The following is an 18,865-nucleotide window of genomic DNA, read 5'->3' on the forward strand; positions in this document are numbered from 1 at the left end:
TTTTCAATATACAGGTTTTTTATCTCTTTGGTTAAACTTATTCCTAGGTATTTTATTCTTTTTAATGTAACTGTAAATGGGATTGCTTTCTTAATTTCTTTTTTCAGATATTTTATTAGTATATAGAAATGCAACAAATTTTGTGTATTTATTTTGCATTCTGCAACTTTGCTGAATTCATTTATTAGCTCTAACAATTTTTTCTTTTTTTTTAATGGAGTCCTCTTGGTTTTCTATATCTAACATCATGTCATTCACAAATAGGAAAGTTTTACTCTTCCTCTCCAATCTGGATGACTTTTATTTCTTTATATTGCCTAACTGACCTCATTAGGACTTTCAATATTATGTTGAATAAAAGTGGCAAAAGTAAGCCTCTTTGTCTTGTTCCTGATGTTAGAAGAAAAGCTTTTAGCTTTTTACCACTGAATATGATGTTACTGTAGGCTTGTCATATCTGGCCTTTATATGTTAAGATATGTTCACCTATATCCATTTTATTGAGAGTTTATATCATAAATGGGTGTTAAATCTTGTCAAATTTTCTTTTTCTGCATCTTTTGAGATAATGGGCTTCCCTGGTGACTCAGACGGCAAAAGAATCTGCCTGCAATGTGGAAGACCTGGGTTTGATCCCTGGATTGGGAAGATCCCCTGGAGGAGGGAATAGCAACCCAGTCCAGTATCCTTGCCTGGAGAATCCCCATGGACACAGGAGCCTGGCAGGCTACAGTCCATGAGATAATGAAATAATTTTTATACTTCATTTTGTTAATGTGGTTTACCACATTGACTGATTTGTGAGTGCTGAACAATTCTTGCATCTCTGGAATAATCCCATTTGGTCATGGTGCATAATCTTTTAATGGATTACACGTATTTTGTTTTTTGCATCTATGTTCATCAAGGATATTGCCCATAATTTTCTTTGTCTTTTTTTGTTTGTTTTGGGGATCTGGTAATACTGGCCTCATAAAATGAGTTTGGAAGTGTTCCATCCAGGTCTATTTTTTAAAAGAGTATAATATATCTTCTTTGAATATTTGGTAGAATTCAACAGTGAAGTGGTAGACTCCTAATCACTCAATTTTTGAGAGATTTTTGATTACTGACTCAATCTCTATATGTAGTAATTGACTTGTTCCAATGTTCTTTTTCATCATGAATCAGTTTTAGTAAGCTGTATGTTTCTAGAAATGTATCCACTTCTTTTGATTGTCCATTTGTTAGCATTTAATTGTTTATAGCTGTCTCTTATGATCCTTTGTATTTCTTTGATCTCTGTTGTAACATCTTCTCTTTCATTTCTGATTTAATTGGAATTCTCTCCCTTTTTTCCTTTATAAGTTTAGCTACAGATTTGTTGATTTTATCTTTTCAAAGAACCAGCTCTTTCTCAGTTTAATTGATCTTTTCAATCTCAATTTATTTCTGCTCTGTTCTTTATTATTTCTTTCATTCTACTAACTTGAGTTGCATATGCTTTCTTCTTCTAGTTCCTTGAGGCGTAAAATTAAATTGACATTTTCCTTGTTTCTTGAGTTAGGTGTTAGGTTTCTTGAGTTCTATTACTCTGAACTCCCCTTTTAGAACTGGTTTTGCTGCATCCCATAAGTTTTGATATATTTCATTTTTATTTTCACTTGTCATAGGTATTTTTTGATTTCTCCTTTGATGTCTTCTCTAACTCACTGGTTATTTAGTAGCAAGTTTTTTCATCTCCACGTATTTGTGCATTTTCCAGTTTTTTCATGTAATTAATTTGCAGTTCAATACCACTATGGTTGGGAAAGAAACGTGGTATGATTTAAATGCTTTTAAATTTACTTCTACTTGTTTTGTGGCCTCATACACGATCTCTTAGAAAATGTTTCTTGCACACTTAACAAGAATGTATATTCTGTTGCTTTTGGATGTAATGTTCTATAAATATCTATTAAGTCCTCAATCTTGACATTTAGAAATTAAAATGCAATCTCATGAACTGATTCATCTATGGATTACATTTTTATATTTAGGTGGGAGAAGAATTTTAGGACCACAATCCGAGGGAGAGAGAAGTTATAATTGGCAAAGATTTTGACAAAGTTTATTGCTTTCATTGCTTCTGTGGCCAGGAGAAACTGATGATAGTATTCATTTCACATCTTCGAAACTCCAAAGGATCTCTTAATCTCTGACCTTAGTAACATAATTTCTGCCAGGGCCACTGGATAATAGCTGAACTTTTTATCATGTTTACCATGTTTGCAGATGATTACCCCAACTCTTTTATCTCTGTGTTTATGAATACAGGTTGTTGTCCAAGAGATAAAAATGTAACAGGAGTGCTATGAAGGATAGGAAAAGGATATGGCCATCAGCCCAGGTAAAATGAAAACAAGTAGTTTACCTGAGACTCTTACTCCAAGAGCAAAAAAATAAAGGAAATTTCCTTTTTATGCATACTGAGGACATAATCAACTTTATGAGGTGAAATGTAATATCTCCCCAATCTCATAACCATATACAATCCCCAGAAAACTACAAGCACAAGCTTACCCTTTTTCAGTGTGAAAGAAGATGAGAAATACACAAAGGGAAAGTGAAAAAACATAACTATAACCACAGGAAAAGATTAATATGGATAAAGACTGTTCTTGAAACAACAATTTGGTTTAAACCTTCTCCTATTTTCCTTCACCTGTGTATGTTATGCTTCCTGAAATGAGATAAGCATCTTTTAATTTCAAAAGTGTATCTTGTGAATTCTGCAAATAATTGTTACCATGGAGCTCTAAGTATCCCATAGAAAGCTAATACGTTCTTAGGGCTAACACTGTTTTGGCATTTAATGTGTTTACTACTGCCACAGAGAAACCTGGAAGGAAAAAAACTGCCTCAATTTCCAATTATTCCCTTTTAAATGCATTGGTGTTCCTACTTTATCTGAAGAACTGTGTTAAAAACGGTTCATAGATAAGGAAAAAAATTTAATGATTTTTATAGTTTTTATTTAGATGTATGCTGTGCAAATCTGAGTGTGCTAAAATAAAACAGATACATAACTAAACAGATATGAAGTTAAGATTAAAGTACTTTCCATTATGCAGTTTGGTGTTGAAAGTCTCAAGAAAAAAAATGTAACAGAACATACCGATTTTAAATTGCCTACAACACCTTTTATCTGAAGCTTTTAAAGTATGTTACAAATTTATCTATCCCACAAATAATCATGGGTAGGAGGAGGAAAAGAAGAGAATAATAGATTTAGATCCAGAACATTTGCCCCTTTCCCATAATATTACCATTTCTTGGATCACACAGCAGAAATGTGATTAGCGTCAAGGAAAAAAAAAAATCCCCCCAAAGATTACTGTGTTGAAGAGTAAAAGGTGATGACAGCTATTTTATAATGGGAATTTGAGGGCAAAAACCATGAATTTTTAAAGCAACTGTATCAGAAATCTAACTACTTAACCAAACTTCTCTGTACTTTTATTATTCTTACTGAAACTGATAATGTTTGTGTCTTAAATTGCAATACCTTGTTCTACAGTTTAAAAAGAATTCTCAAATACTTTCTTACTTAATCCTGAGAACAATCAACGTGGTATATGAGCAGGTTATTATCTTCACTGTGTGCTCAGTCACATCAGATCCTTTGCTGTCCCATGGACTATAGCCCACCAGGCTCCTCTGTTCATGGAATTTCAGCAGGCAAGAATATTTCCTACTCCAGGGGATCTTCCCAGGATCGAACATACGTCGCTTGAGTTTCCTACATTGGCAGGCAGATTCTTTACCACTAGCACCACCTGGGAAGACCATTATCTTCATTGGAAGAATGGAAAAATTAAGAGTTTAAAAGAGCTATATCACTTGCCTAGAAACACATAACTAACAGTAAGTGAAAAATTAGAATTTTATGTTCTCCTCAATAGGACATAACTGTGAACATAGGTTTGGGAACCAGGCTGCCTAAGATCAGTTTTCAACTCTGCCACTTGATGAATCAGCTTTGACAAGTTACTGAATATCTCAGTACCTCAGTTTCCTCATATAAAAAGTAAGTATCATGATCCTACATGCTGAAAGCATTGTTACAAAGGTTAAATCCAAAATGTATAAAGCAGAATGTAGCATATAGTAAATACTTAGAGAAGTTACCACTTTTTATATTCTAGTAACTCATTTCTACTCTAGATTTTTTAGTCTCATGCCTGTGGTGTCCCAAATCCCTTATAAAGGGCAAAGTCTTACTTACTCATGGCCCGAGCTTTGGGAAGCCAGTGGTGGATGATGGATTAGACAAGGATAAAGACACTTGACATAAATATACCAAGTCTGTTGCGCACAGATGAGCTAGGCCTATCTCATTCTCATACAATTTGAATTCTGGAAATGGGGAACAGATTAAGTTATTTGAAGATAAGCCAATTTTTTTTTAATATCATGAAGAGAAGTAGAGCTAGAATTATGAGGAATAAAAAGGAAAGAGTATAAGGCTTATCTTCTTGGTTCCTAACTTCTTACTTCCATTCTACCTGAAGTTTTAAAATACTTTTCAATATGCTTTTTCAAGGGTTTCCTAGGTGGCTCAGTGGTAAAGAATCTACCTGCCAATACAGGAGCCACAAGAGACATGGGTTCAGTCCCTGTGTCAGGAAGATTCCCTGGAGAAAGAAATGGTAACCCACTCTAGTATTCTTGCTAGGGTAATCCCCATGGACAAACACAAAAAGCTGGACATGACTGAGCACACACACACATATGCTTTTCCAATGACATGTGAGTCAAGTGTGGCCTTGACCTTAGTCCTATGTATGTTTTCCTAGGTCTGCTCCATTTATCGCTCTCATCTTCTGACATCATTATTTCCATTTTACTTACTGTATACTTTTTACTTCTGAATCATAACTTCTGTCACTTCATAACTCCATCTTGTTTCAAAAGTACCAAAAACTTTGTGTCTTATTAGCCATTCACTTATTGAAGGAAAGAATGAATTAATTTATATGAATGTTTATTGAGAGCAACTCACTCTTATATAAGGATACTGAGAAAGATCCCCTATCCTTCCTCTCATGATCCCTCACCTAGACCCTAAAAGATATAATACTTTTGTCCAGTTACATACTTTTGTTTTTACAATGAAATTTAGCTTGTACGAGCCACTGGGAGAATAAATTTTTGTCTTTTACAAAGTTATGAGTGCTTTCCTGAGGGCAGATTTTGAAAAGTGAATGACATCAGAGATCCAAAGAAGAAGACAGAATTGTGGAGGAGAGAACTACTATGAGAGACAATAAACTGAAGGCCCTTCAAGTCACCATATACTTGCTGATCATCATCCTCCATCATGTGTGGCTAAGTGAGGAAATTGTCTTCCATTCAGCTGTGTGTATCCAATTTTTTATTTTTTGGTTGCTAGGGCAGAAATATGGTATTACTTGATAGGATATCTAGCAAGGAATAATCTTGGTATTAGAAGTTCAGTGTTACAGAACAATAATCCTTGAGAAAAATCTATTTCGGCAAATTCAAACGCTCTGCAGTAAGTATTCATAACTATTTCCCTACTCAAAATATTTGCTATTGCATGAAAAAATGAACCACTCAAGTGCAGGGGTCTCTACAGGGAATCAGGGAAGTCAAGTTAGGCCGTGTGGACTATAAATTATAAATTATTTATTATTACATGTATTCATTTATTGAATACCTGCCATAAGCAGACCAACATGTTAGTTGCTTAATTACTAGGAATGGAATGAAGACAAGGTACCCAGGGCCAATCCACACGATTCTTAAAACCAGCACCTACATCTTGTATCCCCAGCACCTGACAAAGTCCCTGTTGGAGGGTTGGAATTCTTTATATATTTTCTGAAAAGGAGATATATAACAAAAGCAGATCACACTCCTGAGAACTATATGAACTACACAGACCATCTTTTTTACTCAAAACAGTAGAAAGGAGGAGAATCTTACCAAGTCCATTTGGTTGATGAGACTAATTTTCCTATATGTTGGATTATTGCTGCTATCCCAATCTCCATCAGGTAAACAGGTAAGTCAGCTTCTGAGCACTGGCCACCCATCATTCTCAGCCCAAGGAAGATTACCATCTTACTGATTGCCCTGAACGAATATTTTGAAGACTCATGTTCTATACTGGTGCTTTCAAAAGTAATGCTTAAGTTTACCATTTCAAAAGAAGAATGCTTACAAGCCCAGAATGAGGCTTTTGTGGCAGATGTGCTGAGCCACTTGGATGAACATTATATCTGAATTCAGCTAAGTGTTTGAATAAAATCACTCCCTGAAGAATCAAGCTAAGTTGAACTTCCAGCCATCCTTTATATAGATGAGCCATATGTAGCTTGTTATTGCCTCTGTTTACCTTTTAAACCTACACAATCAGACAACTCGCAAATTACTGTCTTTCTTGAAAAAGAATTCTCAGGTCTAGCGAGAAGCTCCTATTGTTCCATAGCTAATAAATTAATGCTTTGTTTAAACAGTGTATTTATTCTTTACCTCAGCTATTTGAAATAATTAGATGATAATGATGGATATTTTTAATGTGTTTAATAATAAATTTTGATCTTAAAAGATGGTTTATAGTTTCTGGTCTTATATTTAGATCTTTAATCCATTTTGATTTTATTTTTGTATATGGTGTTAGAAAGTGTTCTAGTTTCATTCTTTTACAAGTGGTTGACCAGTTTTCCCAGCACCACTTGTTAAAGAGATTGTTTTTAATCCATTGTATATTCTTGCCTCCTTTGTCGAAGATAAGGTGTCCATAGGTATGTGGATTTATCTCTGGGCTTTCTATTTTGTTCCATTGATCTATATTTCTGTCTTTGTGCCAGTACCATACTGGCCTGATGACTGTGGCTTTGTAGTAGAGCCTGAAGTCAGGCAGGTTGATTCCTCCAGTTCCATTCTTCTTTCTCAAGATTGCTTTGTCTATTTGAGGTTTTATTGTATTTCCATACAAATTGTGAAATTATTTGTTCTAGCTCTGTGAAAAATACCACTGGTAGCTTGATAGGGATTACATTGAATCTGTAGATTGCTTTGGGTAGTATAAAAATCCTAGAGGAGAACATAAGCAAAACACTCTCCGACATAAATCACAGCAGGATCCTCTATGATCCACCTCCCAGAATACTGGGAATAAAAGCAAAAATAAACAAATGGGACCTAATTAAAATCAAAAGCTTCTGCACAACAAAGGAAACTATAAGTAAGGTGAAAAGACAGCCTTTGGAATGGGACAAAATAATAGCAAATGAAGCAACTGACAAACAACTAATCTCAAAAATATACAAGCAGCTCAATTCCAGAAAAATAAACAACCCAATCAAAAAGTGGGCCAAAGAACTAAACAGACATTTCTCCAAAGAAGACATACAAATGGCTAACAAACACAAGAAAAGATGCTCAACATCACTCATTATCAGAGAAATGCAAATCAAAACCACAATAAGATACCATTTCACACTAGTCAGAATGGCTGCAATCCAAAAGTCTTCAAGCAATAAATGCTGGAGAGGGTGTGGGGAAAAGGGAACCCTCTTACACTGTTGGTGGGAATGCAAACTAGTACAGCCACTATGGAGAACAGTGTGGAGATTCCTTAAAAAACTGGAACTAGAACTGCCTTCAGTTCAGTTCAGTTCAGTTCAGTCGCTCAGTTGTGTCCAACTCTTTGAGACCCCTTATGACCCAGCAATCCCACTTCTGGGGATACACACCGAGGAAACCAGAACTGAAAGAGACACGAGTATCCCAATGTTCATCGCAGCACTGTTTATAATAACCAGGACATGGAAGCAACCTAGATGTCCATCAGCAGATGAATGGATAAGAAAGCTGTGGTACATATACACAATGGAGTATTACTCAGCCATCAAAAAGAATACATTTGAATCAGTTCTAATGAGATGGATGAAACTGGAGCCGATTATACAGAGTGAAGTAAGCCAGAAAGAAAAACACCAATACGGAATCAGTTCAGTTCAGTGGCTCAGTCGTGTCTGACTCTTTGCGACCCCATGAATCGCAGCATGCCAGGCCTCCCTGTCCATCACCAACTCATAGAATTCACTCAGATTCATGTCCATCGAGTCAGTGATGCCATCCAGCCATCTCATCCTCATTCGTCCCCTTTTCCTCCTGCCCCAATCCCTCCCAGCATCAGAGTCTTTTCCAATGAGTCAACTCTTCTCATGAGGTGGCCAAAGTACTGGAGTTTCAGCTTTAGCATCATTCCTTCCAAAGAAATCCCAGGGCTGATCTCCTTCAGAATGGACTGGTTGGATCTCCTTGCAGTCCAAGGGACTCTCAAGAGTCTTCTCCAACACCACAGTTCAAAAGCATCAATTCTTCAGTGCTCAGCTTTCTTCACAGTCCAACTCTCACATCCATACATGACTACTGGAAAAACCATACCCTTGACTAAACGGACCTTAGTCGGCAAAGTAATGTCTCTGCTTTTGAATATGCTATCTAGGTTGGTCATAACTTTTCTTCCAAGGAGTAAGCGTCTTTTAATTTCATGGCTGCAATCACCATCTACAGTGATTTTGAAGCCCCCCAAAATAAAGTCTGACACTGTTTCCACTGTTGCCCCATCTATTTCCCATGAAGTAATGGGACCAGATGCCATGATCTTCATTTTCTGAATGTTGAGCTTTAAGCCAACTTTTTCACTCTCCTCTTTCACTTTCATCAAGAGGCTTTTTAGTTCCTCTTCGCTTTCTGCCATAAGGGTGGTGTCATCTGCATATCTGAGGTTATTGATATTTCTCCCGGCAATGTTGATTCCAGTTTGTGTTTCTTCCAGTCCAGCGTTTCTCATGATGTACTCTGCATAGAAGTTAAATAAGCAGGGTGACAATATACAGCCTTGATGTACTCCTTTTCCTATTTGGAACCAGTCTGTTCCATGTCCAGTTCTAACTGGTGCTTCCTGACCTGCATATAAGTTTCTCAGAGGCAGGTCAGGTGGTCTAGTATTCCCATCTCTCTCAGAATTTTCCACATACTAACACATATATATGGAATTTAGAAAGATGGTAACAATAACCCTGTATGCGAGACAGCAAAAGAGACACAGATGTACAGAACAGTCTTTTGGACTCTGTGGCAGAGGGAGAGGGTGGGATGATTTGGGAGAATGGCATTGAAACATATATAATATCATATAAGAAGTGAATCGCCAGTCTAAGATACAGGATGCTTGGGGCTGGTGCACTGGGATGACCCAGAGAGATGGTATGGGGAGGGACGGGAGGGGGGGTCAGGATTGAGAACACGTGTACACCTGTGGCGGATTCATGTTGATGTATGGCAAAACCAATACAGTATTGTAAAGTAAAATAAAGTAAAATTTAAAAAAATAAAATAAAACTTTCCTGAATAAATGGTTTAAGATACTCTACGTATGTAAGCACTGACTAAATAAATGAGTTATTGACTCAACAACACAGTAGGTAAACAGGCTATTGTTACCTGTTTGTACTGTTTCTAGATCAAATAAAATGATCTAGAAAACTACAAAAGGATTATAAAAATTGTGCCATCATTACTTCCTAAATTGACATGGATTCTTACTAGTAATTTTTAAATATTTACAAATTTGATGAGAGATTATTTGCCTGATTTCCATTTTACAATTACTGTTGTTAATCTCTTGTCTGGTCTATTACAATAACTCACTAACTGATTACATCTACATATATATACACCCACTTACATGCATACTTTCTATCCAGTCATATTTCAGTAATTGACTCTACCCAGGAACCATTTGCACAATTTAGAAACTTGCAAGTCATCTCTAACCTCTCCCTTTTCCTCATCTCATATATTCTATCAATTTCCAAATCCTGATAATATAATCCATCTGTTTTAATGGATTACCACCAGATTGGATTATTATAACAGCCCCTGAACAGATCTCCTTACTTCCATTTTTAGTCCCTTCCAATTCATTCTGCTTTTAAAATGTAAATCTGATCATAACAATTTCTCTGCTTGAAACCCATGATGATACCCCTTTTGCCTTTTGGTAAAGTTAAAAAATTTAACATGCCTATAATGTGCTTATGCTTACTCCTTCACATTACTTCTTTCCACTTTCTCTTTTTTTATTTTCAACTATACTGAATGTTTTCTGAGTCCTGGCAGGCTCAATGAATGTTATTGGTCACTTCTGGTTGTCTGTACATGTCATTCCCTTATGTACAACACTCTTTGTCCTCATATTTGCCCTGGTAATGCCTACAGATCCCTCAAGTCTCAGCTGAAATGTAACTTCCTCTGATAAGTCTCTAATATTTTCCCTGACTTCAGACTGAGTTATTCTTCTGTCACAGGTTCTGTGTCTCCTTCCATTGTAAATATTTCATCGAGTTGTATTTTCTTATTTAAGTTAGCTGCCATCTCTACCAGCTTACAGAACAGAGGCATCTTCCATCTCTCCATTTTACACTATTCATCAAATACATAGCAGGCACTTAATAAATAATGGTACACAAATGAATGCATGCTGCCAGACTAGCTCTCCTAGAATACAGCTTTTCCATCAACAAAAACATTTTAGTACATTCAGAAGAAAGATCCAATAGATATACCTAGGCTAGTGCCTTTATGTCTCCTCATATACTGACTGTTTCTAGAAAATACTATGTTCCCCATACCTTATCTTCACCTCTCTACTTATTTCCTTTTCTCATGCTGAAATACTTGCCTTTGCATCTCTAGCTGCTAAATCCCATCCATCATTCAGTGGCTATTCACACTTTCAATGATTATTATTTCCTCCTCCTACAAGTTCAATTTATTGTTAATCCATGGAAGACTAATTCTCTCTCCTATGCATTTTTTATAATATATTCCACACTCTGCATGCAGTATAGTTAATTATCTATACATTTGCTATAGTAATAGACTGTAAGTTCCCTGTAGGATAGTTATTTTTTCCTGTACATCTGTCTTGTTTAACAAAGATCCTTAGAGAAAGAGATCCTTAGAGAAGGAAATGTGCCTCTTTCATTCATATCCCCTAAATAGTTAGCATACTGCCTGAGGCATTGTATAAGTAGTGGAAAAGCAGAAAGTAAAAGCATTTCAGAGTCAGGCATATTTGGATATTTGACCTTGATTATGTTACTTAATATATGTCAACCTTGGTTTTCTCATTTATAAAGTGGGGATTAAAGGGTTGCTATGAGTTAAATGAAGTAATATTTCTAAATGCTTTCTCATTTGATAAACACTGAGAATTTATCATGCATAATTAACTTGTTCAACAAATTAACAAAGTACCTACCACATGGCAGGCACTGCTATAGGTGTCTAAGAGGCATCATTGAACAAAACAAAGATCTCTACACTTGTGAAGCTTACATTCTAATGAGAGAAAAGACAATAAACATAATGAATCAGCAGATCTCATAATATGTTAAATGGTGATAAATGTCACAGAAAAAAACAGCACAGAGGAGGGGAGAAGGAGTTCAGAAATGCTAGGTATGCTGGAAGTCATTATAACACTAAATAGGGAACTCAAGATAGACCTTACTGAGAAGATAAAAAAGATAAATTTGAGCAAAGACGCAAGGGCATGAAGAAGGTGAGAGAAGGTGAGCTATGTGGATACATGGAGACTTTAGTTTCCAGGCAAAGTGAACAAATAGCCAACATAAAGGCCTACGTGCAAACATGAAGAGGACATTGCAGGCAGAATCAGGAGATTGTGTGCATGTGGCAAAGCAAGAAGAACAAGACATAAAGTCACAGAGGCAACAGGAAGTCACTTCTTAAACAGAGTTTTGCAGTCTGTTGTAAGAACTTTGGCTTTTATTCAAAATAGCAAGTGTTGAACCAAAGAGTCACATGTCCTGCTTTGTATTTTAGTAGGATCCCTTTGACTTCTATGTTGCAAATAGACTATAGGGGGCAAGCGTGAAAGCATGGATATGAGACAACTGGCTGGTGGGCTACAGTTCATGACGTCGCAGACTCCGACATGACTTAGCAACTAAATGAAGAAGAGGGATTAGAGGAGGGCTCCCCTGGTGGCTCAGTAGTAAAAGAACCTGCCTGCCAATGCAGGAGACTCAAGAGACACTAGTTTTCTATCCCTGGGTTGGAGAAATCCCCTGGAGAAGGAAATGGCAACCCACTCCAGTATCCTTGCCTGAAAAATCCCATGGACAGAGAAGCCTGGAGGGCTATAGTCCATAGTGTCAAAGAGTCAAACACACATGCAGGAGAGATTAGACAGAGTATGTTGAATCAGGGTGGTAAGAGTGAATGAAAAGATGTGTTTGGCATTAGTTGAGAGGGAAATACTACAAGCAGAGATGGTTTAGGGAAAGATTAAAAGTTCAATTTCAACATGTTAAGTTTGAGATGTCCCTTAGACATCTGTATGGAGGTGTTGGGTGGGTATATGAACTGAAGTTAGGAGTTGTATCTGGGTTGAAAATACAGATTTAGAGTTGTAGGCATATAAATGGTATTTAAAGCCACAAGACTGAACAATATAGTGGCAAATGAAGAGTTTCAGCTGGTGGGAAGCTTACAGTCCAGGGACAGAACATAGTAACTACTCACAAAGTATTTGTCCTTTTCCCCAAACAGTGCTACTCAGTATATATGTGCTGTAGAGCATTAACAATAGCAATGTCTGGGGACAACTGTTAAAAATATAGATTTCTGGGCCTCATTCCTAATCCAATGAATTAGAAATTTGGAGGTTGGGTCTTGAAAACACTTTAAATAAGATTTCAGGTGCTATTTCCATTTGATATTTGAGGACCACCCTAATGGGACCTCAAATATTTACTGAACTCATTCACATTTTTAGGTTTTAATTTCTATTTAATAACAATGTGACACTCATGAGCTCAACTTGATTTTGTTTCTAATCATAATTGTGAGGCTGAATTTCCGTCCATATCTTACATATTAGTGCTAATATTTCCAAGCTGTTGAGTATCACACTGTGAAAGCTCAAATGATAGGTGGCGGGGGAAAAAATCCAAGTGGCTCCCGGATGCTAACTTTCTCCATTGGTATGGGCAGAAAGCACTGACATTATATAGTGTCAGCAAGAGGGAAGAGAATCAATGATCTGTTTTTCGTTTTTCTTTTCCTTGTCTCCTCTGTCCTGATTTCTCCACGGGAGACAAAGCCAAATGATTTCTCAGAGGTCCTCACAATTATATAATTCTATGATTTCCTACCATGAGGCTTCCACAAGGAGCACTGTGGAAAGCATCATCTTCAGTCAAGGATGATCACAAACATACATTTTTAATTTCCAGCCCAGGACATTGAGACACAGTCAATAGTTAGTGGGCAATCCCAGGGCTTCATGCAGTTAGCACCAGACACAAATAGCGTGGCCACAGCCCGTTGCTGGCTTTTCAAAGAAAATGCTAAAACAAAGTAAAAAGTATTTTTCCAAAATGCCTGTGAATACATCAGCCAAGAGCACTGAATAGGCCTACAGAGCAGAGAGTCCAAGATATGAAATAAAGTTACTTATGCTTTACCAAAGAGTTTGTATTAATCCAACCAGCATCTCAGCCCCTGCCCTACCAAGCTCTATCCAGCTAGAAGGATAAAGACATTTTTTATATTCAGCATTAGTTCCAACTTAATTCATATCTGATCAAGAATAAGTTTGGCTCTTCCAGGAAGTGAAACCTGGTTACCTATATATTCACAGAATAGTAAATTTCCTTTACACTCTTTTAACTTTGCCCTAATTTATGATTGGATTCTGGCATAATTAGCATTCCTATTCCCTCAAAGGGTAAGAACTCTGTCCCCAAAGTCAGTCGAAATGGATGGAGATGAGGAAAGGAAAGATAGAGTTTAGTCTGCCATGCAGTCTACCTCTTGCCCCAGTCTCTTTTCCTAAAAGATTAGACCCCCTCCCCAATATCTTTGGCTGATGACGATAAGCCTCTGCTATAGTTGCCAATCCCTGGAACCACAGTGCTTCACTCATCAGCTATGATCATCACACCCTTGTTTTAAATGACTCCATTATGTCCCACTAGAGCTGTAGTTCTAAACTTGGAGGTACATCAAAATCACCTAAAATGCTTGTGAAACACACAGATTACTGGGCCCCACCCTGAGTGTTTTGGACTTAGTGGGTCTGAGAAGAGCTTGAGGAGCTGCATTTTGAGGAAGATGCCAGTGATTTTAGTTTGAAGATATACTTTAAGAACATCTGAATAGAGGATGTTCTTCTTTCCATAAAAAAATAATATATAAAGAAGCCTGTGAGTAGCTTGTATTTGAGGATGTAGGTAATTAATGAAGTTAATATTTATTGAGAGCATTGTGCTAAACACTTGACACTTTTTACTTAATCCTCACAACCATCCTAGAATTTAAGTATTATTAATGTTCCCATATTAACTCTGGGAATTTTGGCTTAGCAGGTTTTCACAGGCAGTAGATGGAGGAGCTGGTCCTAACTCCTCAGATGTCAGTCTTTGGTAAGAATTAAAAGTTATATTTCCCAAGCATTCTCTGTTGGTCAGTGCTACAGTCAGGAGTCAAGGCACTGTCCCCAGTCCTGCTCACTCATCAGTTCCTTGCCTCCTCCATCATCAGTGCTGTCAAGGTCTCAGCATGCCTCAAAGACAGAGTCACCCACGCTATGGCCATGCTACTGCTTCTCAGGACTTCCAGATCAACAAAGTAATCAGCAAGCATGCCCATAATGCAAATCATTAAATTTAATAATTGTACATTAAATCACTGAATGAACCAGTATAACTTAGCCATAGCTGTTTGAATGCAGTAACTGCTCCACTGATAGATCCCTGGCTGTCACTGACAAGACTGCCATTGTCAAGTCTCCACTGATAAGACTGCCTGACTTTGGGGTACATGCTATAATTCATCAGCTGCAAGCGTAGACAGTATTCATCTTGAATGTTCAGTTCCCTTGAATATTGAACACACAGCTCCATCCACTGAAAGCTACATTTATTTAAACCTATCAAAACATAGCAGCAAATGAAATTAAAGGACAGAGGATTCTAAGGAGGCACCTAGGATGAGATGAGGAAATTTCCAGGTCAAGCAAAACATGACAAACTGTGGACGGCAATCATGTCATTCTTCAAAGGAATCTATCCCAATGAAAATGTATATTAAGAATCTGAGATGAAATTATTATAGTTTGAGCTCAAGTAGATTTAAACATGGTGAAATTGTTAACCTGTACCTTACTGAGAACAGAATCTGTGTTTAAGTCATCTCTGCTTCTATAATCTTGAATTAGGTTTGTACATATTAGGGACAAGTAAAAAATATAGTGAATGGTAAGAAGGAAAGAATTGAAAAGAGAAAGGAAGAAAATAAAAGGGAACAGAAGGAAAGAAAAGAAAAAAGAAAGTGAAAGAGAGAAAAGATACTGTTGTAGCCATTGGGAAGATTTTCATTAAATCACTGAAGTAGAAAACACCTTTCTTCTTCAAATTACCCTGACACTAAAACCAGAAAAGGACAACACCAAAAAGAAAATTACAGGCCAATATCCCTAATGAACATAGATTAAAAAAAAAAAAAAACTGTGACAAAATTTAGCAAACCAAATTCAACAACACATTTAAAAGATTGATTATACAGTATGACACCACCCCTATGGCAGAAAGTGAAGAGGAACTAAAGAGCCTCTTGATGAGGGAGAAAGAGGAGAGTGAAAGCTGGTTGGAAACTCAACATTCAAAAAACTAAGATCATGACATCCAGTCCCATCACTTCATGGCAAATAGATGGGAAAACAATGGAAACAGTAAGAAACTTTTATTTGGGGGGGCTCCAAAATTACTGCAGATGGTGACTTCAGCCATGAAATTAAAGGATACTTGCTCCGTGGAAGAAAAGCTATGGCCAACCTAGACAGCATAATAAAAAGCAGAGACATTACTTTGCTGACAAAGGTCTGTATAGCCAAAGCTGTGGTTTTTCCAGTAGTCATGTATGGATGTGAGAGTCGGACCATAAAGAAGGTTGAGCACCAAAAAATTGATGCTTTTGAACTGTGGTGTTGGAGTAGACTCTTTAGAGTCCCTTGTACTGCAAGGAGATCAAACCAGTCAATCCTAAAGGAAATCAATCCTGAATATTTACTGGAAGGACTGATGCTGAAGCTGAAGCTCGAATACTTCGGCCACCTGATGTGAAGAGCCAACTCATTAGAAAAGACCCTGATGCTGGGAAAGATTGAAGGCAGGAGGAGAAGGGGACGACAGAGGACAGGGTAGTTGGATGTCCCCCAACTTCAATGGACATGAGTTTGAGCAAGCTCCTGGAGATGGTAAAGGACCAGGAAGCCTGGCAAGCTGCAGTCCATGGGGTCGCAAAGAGTCAGACGTGACTGAGGGATTGAACAACAACAGAATATGATCAAGTGGGATTTATTCCAGAGGTGCAAAGATGTTTCAGTGTCTGCAAATCAGTTTGATACATCACATTATCAGAATGAAAGACAATAACCATACGATCACCTCAATAGGTGCAGGAAAAGCTTTTAACAAAATTCAATAGCCATTTATGATAAAAATTCTCAAAAAGTGGGTACAGAAGAAACATGCCTTAACACAATTAAAGACTCTATAAGACACAGCCATAGCTATCATCATAGTCAATAATGAAAAGGTGAAAGCTTTTCTTCTAAGATGAGGAACAAGACAAGGATATCCACTGTCATTCACCATAGCGCTGGGAGTCCTGTCAGAGCAATTAGACAAGAAAAAGAAAAAAATCATCCAAATTGTAAAAGAAGAAGTAAAACTATCACTACTTGCAGGTGACATGATTTTAGATACAGAAAACTAAAAAGATTCCACCAAAAAATTTTTGAGATAATGAACAAGTTCAGTAGTTTCACAACAGAAAATCAATTTACAAAAACTTGTCAGATTTCTATACAACTAATAATAAACTACCTGAAAATGAAATTTTTAAAAATTCCATTTAAAATTATATCAAAATGAATAAGATACCTAGAAATAAATTTAACCAAGGAAGTGAAAGGCTGGTACTCTGAAAACTATGCAAAAATGAAGAATGAAATTAAGATGATACAAATAAATGGAAAGATATTCTGTGTTTATAAACTGGAAGAATTATTAATATTGTTAAAGTGTCCATATTGCCCAATCTGTAGATGATGCAATCCCCATCAAAATTCCAAGTGCATTTTTCAGAAAACAAAACAAACAATTCTAAGATTTGTATGGAACCACAAAATACCCTGAACAGCCAAAACAATCTTGTGAAAGAAGAACAAAGATGGAGGTATGTTCCTTTATTTCAAATATATTTAACTACAAAGCTATTGCAATTAAAAGAGTATGGTATTGGTATAAAAATGGACAGGTAGGTCAACAGAACAGAATGGACAGCTCAGAAATAAATCTATACATTTATGGTCAATTAATTTATGACAAAGAAGCCAAGAATATACAATAGGAAAAGGACAATCTCTTCAATAAATGGTTTTGGGAAAACTAAACATCCATATACAAGAAAGCATGAAACTAGACCACTATCTTACATCATTCACAAAAATTTAATTGAAAATAAAAGACTTGTATGTAAGACAGACCTGAAACCATAAACTCCCAGAAGAAAGCATAGGCAATAAACTCCTTGACATAGGTCTTGGCAATGATTTTTCTGACTCTAAAAGAAAATGCAACAAATGCAAAAATAATCACCAGAGACTACATCAAAAACTAAAAAGCTCCTGCACAGCAAAGGAAATCTGAAAAAAAAAAAAAGAAAAGAAAAGAAAAGTGCACCTACTGAATGGGAGAAAATATTTGCAAATCATATATTTGATAAGGGGCTAATATCCAAAATATATAGCTGCCCCCAACTTAAAGTGGTTCAACCTACAATTTTTCATCTTTATGCTAATGTGAAAGCAATATTCATTCAGCAGAAACGATACTTCAAATTTTGAATTTTGATCTCTACCCTAGCTAGCTGGGCAAAGGAAATAAGCTACAGTTCCCAGTTAACCATGACATCAAAAGGGTATCAACTGATTCAGTTACAACCATTGTGAGTTCATACAATCACTCTTTTACATTCAGTACAGTATTCAATAATTTACTGAGATATTCAACACTATTATAAACACAGGCTTTGTGTTAGATGATTTCACCCAACTATAGGCTAATACAAGTATTCTGAGCACATTTAAGTTAGGCTAGGCTAAAATCACTGCAGATGGTGACTGCAGCCATGAAATTAAAAGATGCTTACTCCTTGGAAGAAAAGTTATGACCAACCTAGATAGCATATTCAAAAGCAGAGACATTACTTTGCCAACAAAGGTCCATCTAGTCAAGGCTACAGTTTTTCCTGTGGTCATGTATGGATGTGAGAGTTGGACTGTGAAGATAGCTGAGCACTGAAGAATTGATGCTTTTGAACTGTGGTGTTGGAGAAGACTCCTGAGAGTCCCTCGGACTGCAAGGAGATCCAACCTGTCCATTCTGAAGGAGATCAGCCCTGGGTGTTCTTTGGAAGGAATGATGCTAAAGCTGAAACTCCAGTACTTTGGCCACCTCATGAGAAGAGTTGACTCATTGGAAAAGACTCTGATGCTGGGAGGGATTGAGGGCAGGAGGAAAAGGGGACGACCGAGGATGAGATGGCTGGATGGCATCACCGACTCGATGGACGTGAATTTGAGTGAACTCTGTGAGTTGGTGATGGACAGGGAGGCCTGGCGTGCTGCGATTCATGGGCTCGCAAAGAGTCGGACATGACTAAGTGACTGAACTGAACTGAACTGAACTGAAGCTATGTTGATCAG

General features: G+C 37.0%; 1 long non-coding RNA gene across 1 annotated transcript; it reads right to left on the bottom strand.

The window, feature by feature from the left end:
• Positions 1–1,416: 1,416 nt before the first annotated feature.
• On the bottom strand, positions 1,417–18,645 carry LOC120872062. Its single transcript, XR_005723185.1, has 3 exons — positions 18,633–18,645; positions 15,962–15,965; positions 1,417–1,778 (listed from the first exon to the last, which is right to left on the bottom strand). It is a non-coding gene; the product is annotated as an uncharacterized LOC120872062 (long non-coding RNA).
• Positions 18,646–18,865: the final 220 nt, after the last annotated feature.

Source organism: Oryx dammah, unplaced genomic scaffold (assembly GCF_014754425.2).
Source record: "Oryx dammah isolate SB20612 unplaced genomic scaffold, SCBI_Odam_1.1 HiC_scaffold_1, whole genome shotgun sequence".
Lineage (NCBI taxonomy): Eukaryota > Metazoa > Chordata > Mammalia > Artiodactyla > Bovidae > Oryx > Oryx dammah.